The following is a 6,000-nucleotide window of genomic DNA, read 5'->3' as shown; positions in this document are numbered from 1 at the left end:
TGGTTCCCCTCACTCATCAGTCCTACTCCCCTCCCCCACATAGCAACAGAACACCTCACTAATATAAAGTTGCTTTGATACATAAATAACAGTAAGGTAAAGCTGCCTGGAACACGGAATAATGTCCATTTTAAACTGCTTTGTGCTTCTTTGGAGGCCCCAGGAAGGAAGTGCTGGTTAGCTGATTGAAGCCTCTTTTTCACGGGCAGTTGATAGGCAGTGAAAAGCCTCTCAAACTCTCAAAACTGCTCACTGCTGTCTGGTAACTGCTCGCTGCTGCCTGGTAACTGTTCGCTGAGCGCACAATTCAACTGGAGACAGTGGCGGCTCCAGGAATTTTTTTTAGGGGGTGCTATGCAGGTGCTGGACTAATTTCCGGGGGAGCTGAACACAAAAAAATGGGCGTGGCTACAACCTGCCGCGGCGAAAAATGGGCGTGGTCATGACCGGATGAGGGCGGGGCTAACTGTAATTTAACGTGAACCCAGGGTGAGAGTTATATGGTGGCTGCCATATTTATTTCCTTTTAAACAATTCTAGTTGCCTGGCAGCCCTGCTGATCTATTTGGCTGTAGTAGTGAACTGAATTACACCAGAAACAAGCATGCAGCTAATCTTGTCAGTTCTGACAATATTGTCAGAAACCCCTGACCTGCTGCATGCTTGTTCAGGGTCTATGGTTGAAAGAATTAGAGGCAGAGGACCAACACGGCAGCCAGGCAGCTGGTATTACTTAAAAGGAGATAAATATGGCAGCCTCAAAGTGCAACGCAAAGACAGAGGGCCCAAGTTTTGGTGACCCTTTCCCCAGAAAATTCACATAATTGTGCAGGTTTTCTCAAGAAAATAAACATGTTCAATAACCCCAATATGCACAATCGGTAGCAGATATGGCCCCAATATGCAAAATCGGTAGCAGATATGACCCCAATATGCACAATCGGTAGCAGATATGGCCCCAATATGCACAATCGGTAGCAGATATGACCCCAATATGCACAATCTGTAGCAGATATGGCCCCAATATGCACAATCGGTAGCAGATATGTCCCCAATATGCACAATCTGTAGCATATATGGCCCCAATATGCACAATCAGTAGCAGATATGGCCCTGATATGCACAATCGGTAGCAGATATGGCCCCAATATGCACAATCGGTAGCAGATATGACCCCAATATGCACAATCGGTAGCAGATATGACCCCAATATGCACAATCGGTAGCAGATATGACCCCAATATGCACAATCGGTAGCAGATATGACCCCAATATGCACAACGGTAGCAGATATGACCCCAATATGCACAATCCGTAGCAGAAATGACCCCAATATGCACAATCCATAGCAGATATGACCCCAATATGCACAATCCGTAGCAGAAATGACCCCAATATGCACAATCCGTAGCAGAAATGACCCCAATATGCACAATCCGTAGCAGATATGACCCCAATATGCACAATCCGTAGCAGAAATGACCCCAATATGCACAATCCGTAGCAGAAATGACCCCAATATGCACAATCCGTAGCAGAAATGACCCCAATATGCACAATCCGTAGCAGAAATGACCCCAATATGCACAATCAGCACCACCTGAAAAAGAAAAGAAAATCCCATTTACTCACCTACAGCCAGAAGACCTTCTTTCCCGACCTCCTGTCCCGACCTCCTTGTGGCGCGCAGCGCCCGCGCGCCCACGATCCTCTTCCTTCCCGACGTCACGAGACTTCCTGCCTGAATGCTGAGAGCAGGGCTACGGGAAAATGGCCGCCCGAAGCCATGCACTGCAGACTTTTCGAGTCTGCAGAACAGGGCTTCGGGCGGCCATCTTACCGTAGCCCTGCCTGCTGCTCTGGGCTGCCGCTGTGTGAACTGACTTGGCGTCTTTTAGACGCCTGAAGTCAGTTCACTCCAGGGGGGTGCTTTGGGGGTGCTTGGACAATTCTAGGGGGTGCTCGAGCACCCCCCTGGCGCCGCCCCTGACTGGAGAAGAGGCTGACGGTGAAGCAAACCACCACAATGGGCTCTATTCTCAAAGAGGCCAAATCACCGCAAAATATTACCGCAAAATTACCGCCAGCGGTAATCTCCGCATTTTTTCTGCATTCACTAAAATTTTTCGCATGTTTTCCGCATGCGGTAAAAAGAGTGCGGAAACAGCAATTAAACGTGCGGTAAACATGCGGTAAGTGTGCGGTAAACATGCGGTAAAAAGGTTGCATGTATCACAACTTGCTATGTGGCATGAACCATTACACCCTCCGCTGTGGGTAACAATGGAGCAATCCATATGCTCCCCCATCTCTCTTGGGAACTTGCTCTGGTTACCCCCTGTCCGGCGAAGAAACATTAAAAACCCAATCATTGCACATTCTCTCAAAATCTGGGATACAGTTAAATTTAAAGGCAACCTAATTTCACCGCACCTTCCCCTCACCTCCTTCTTAGGTCACCCAGATTTTAAACCTGGGCTGGAAAGCCCAGCAGCCTTTCGCTGGCGGCACTCAAAACACCTCACTATTTTATACGACCTAGTCACGGACTCAGCAGTTAAACCCTTTGCACTTCTTAAAGAGAAACACCAACTGCCCATAAAAGAATACTTCCGTTATCTTCAAATCTCGCATTTTCTTTCTCAGGTTGCCAAGGGGCATGGCTCCCTCTTGACCCGCACATGCTTTGAACACGTGTGCGCCTCCGACCCGGGATCCCCGGGCCTGATCTCTCTGCTGTACAGATGCATTGTGTCCCCCCCTGACCTCCCCAAGCCCTCCTATATAACAAAATGGGAACTCGATCTCAACACCACCTTCGAAATGGTGGACCTCTCTGACATTTGGTCTCTCACCCCACAATGCTCCATAAGTGCCTCCCTAGTGGAGACCCAATATAAAGTACTCCTAAGGTGGTATCTCACCCCAGACCGCATTTCAAAATTTGATACTAAGAACAATGGCCTATGCTTCCGCGGCTGCGGACAGGGGGGGACCCTCTCTCATGTGTGGTGGCTCTGCCCGAGGGTCCGGAGGTTCTGGATCAGAATATACCAGGTCATTTATTCCACAATCAAAGTACAAGTCCCCAGGGTTCCGGAGATTGCACTCCTGGGATTTCGCCCACCGGGCATAACTAACCCCCAATATAAATTGCTCTCACACATATGCTTGGCAGGAAAGAGAGTCATCGCAGGTGCGTGGAGGTCCCCCACCCTGTCCATATCCAAATTCAGAGCTAATTTGAGCAGCGCCCTCTGCTTTGATAAAATGAAAGCTATACTAGACGACTCCCTTCCACGCTTTGAAAAAACTTGGCTCCCATACATTAACCAATATCATCAAAGCTTACCCCAACCGCTAACTACAGTTTAATGGCGCTACGACCCTTCCTTCCCGCCTCCTGCCTAAAAACCTTGGGACAACCATTATATCTAGTGTATGAACTAATTCCTTTCTTACACATACAAGCTAGCACTTGAACCAAACACTTTAACCTTCTATGGCCATAGGCGGCGCCGGGGTTGACCTTTTTCTCACTCTGCTCTTCCTATTCACTCTTTTCTCTATTCCTTTCTTTCTCCCTCCTTTTCCCCTCTTATCTGTTCTTTCCCTACCCTCTTCCCTCTCTTTTTCCCCTACCCCCCGCGATGGATACAGACACTTATTAAAAGTATCTCTGGAGGAGGGGCGTCGACTTCGCCCCCTCCCAATATCCGGGTCCTAGTACCAATAGATCCCACGGCCCTCTCAAACTTATTATAGCCCACCCCCCTGATTGGTGGACCTTGTTTGTACTCACCCAATATAAGTTCAGCCTGTGGCTTCTATTGAGGGCGCTGGTATTTGTTGCCTTCGGGCTGCCAGCCCCCACCCCAATTTGCATATGACCTCGCCTCTTCGCGAGACGGTTTGCACTACTAGGATATGCTGCCATACCAAGTGACTGTGAATGTACACATCTTCGGTATATCACTCCGATATTTGATATCCTGTTTATGTTTTTCTCAAGTGAATTACCTTACTTAGTTTTATATTTTGTTTTATATTTTGTGTTATACTTTACTTTCTCAGATGCTTTGTTAAGAAGTCTTGGTGCATATAACAAGTTTTTGTAAGCATATTTACAGCAATGTGCTCCGTTTTATACATAAGTGTATGTTCTCACTGCTATTTTGCAATTCAATAGAATAATAAAAAAATTTTGAAAGAAAAAAAAGGTTGCATGAAAAATAGTTTAAAAAAAAAATTAAAAGTCCACCAAGCATAGCACTTAAGCCTCCAGATATCATTAAAATCAATGGGATGCGAAATATATCACCTACTACTTGTAGGTGGTAAAAAATCGGTAATTAACGCTGAAATAATGCGCCTGAAATATTTTGTGAATGTTTTTTTGGCCAAAATACTGACTTTTGCGGAACTTTTTCCGCATTACTACCGCACATTTACCGCATGCGGAAATAACATGCGGAAAATTTTGTGAATCTCAACATGCCAATGTTTTGGTCGCAAATTTCCCACACTGACTTTACCGCATGCGGGAAGTCATTGAGAATAGAGCCCATTCTCGGGATTCTGACAGTGACCGACAAGTCATATATTTGCACTGTTGGCAATGTGTGTCAGGACAGCACTGAGGATGGTTAATGAAATGCAAATTATTCCCCCACAAATAAGGCAGGTAATTGATGCAGGTTTATACATTTGGTATGCAAATGGCCAGCTTGGAAATGCATCAATAAAATCCTGCCAGGGCAGAGTTTGATTGTTACATTTCAAAGCTGCATATACTTGCATCATCTTGTATCAACTCAGAATAATTTGACCACTGGCCATCTCTACTGATCACTGATGATCCTGTTAATGGAACTTTGGGAAGATTTAGGAGTGAGCTTCAGATTCAGCTATGCATGCTAATTTCCAGGGATTTTAAAACTGATCTAATGAAACCCAATAGCTGATAATTACCTGGCAGATTGTTAATTGACCAGCAGTCAGTTGGTTTCATTGGCTTCATTTTGAATCGGTGTAAATTTGCATTCTAAATCAAACTTTATTCTCATTTTAAGTAAAGACAGAGTGGAACTGGAAGCATGGGTTCCCCAGGGTAATGTCTACGTGGTATATTCAGCCAGTCCTGAGTTGCCACTTTAAGAACCTGTTCACACCATAGAATAATGCAGCCTGCTCAGTGGGGTTAGTTGGTGAGAACGGGGACCCACTGGGATTTGATGCTGCGCTTTGTGCAGAGATACCCAGAGTGATTGATGGTCGGAATTGCCAATTTCCGCTTCTGCGGAAAATACGCTTTCCGCCATTGCCGATTACCGTTACCGATTTCCGCATTCCAGTGCAGATTTTCGTTGAACTTTCCGACGATTTTAACATTGATTTTCTCAAAAAGTACACGGTCTTCTGAAAATGTGGTGTTTTTTCCTCTTGTTCCCACTCTTCTGAAAATGTGTTGTTGTTTCATAAACAGCCTGTAAACAAGGTAGTTCCCTACCCCGACCTGAGCTCGGGCTTAACGCTCGCAGCTACTTTTTCCTACCCCGAGCTCAGGTCGGGGTTACCACCAGGGAGGTTAAGTCAGAGTTCCCCAGCCCTGTCCTCAAGGCCCACCAACAGTACATGTTTTGCAGAAAACCACAAACATGCACAGGTGAGGTAATTAGTGTCTCAGCAGAGCTGATTAACTACCTGTGTGGATTTCCACAAAACATGCAGTGTTGGTGGGCCTTGAGGACAGGGTTGGGGAACACTGCTTTAAGTCCTCTGCCACTAAGGGAATAGTGTTTCCTGAACACGAACCTGACACCTGATCCATCTTCTTCCATTGCACCAGGTCCCAGGGCTAATGCTAATGTGGTCATTGTGGGTATTATAGGTGGTAGTCTGGTAGATAGGGCTATTTTTGGTGCCTCCCCCAAATCTTGTAAATAGGAAGATTGCACAGTAGTTTTGCAGGCACCTATAACAAATTGATTTATATCAAGT

Source organism: Hyperolius riggenbachi, chromosome 4, assembly GCF_040937935.1.
Source record: "Hyperolius riggenbachi isolate aHypRig1 chromosome 4, aHypRig1.pri, whole genome shotgun sequence".
Lineage (NCBI taxonomy): Eukaryota > Metazoa > Chordata > Amphibia > Anura > Hyperoliidae > Hyperolius > Hyperolius riggenbachi.
Note: the sequence above shows the minus strand (reverse complement) of the source record.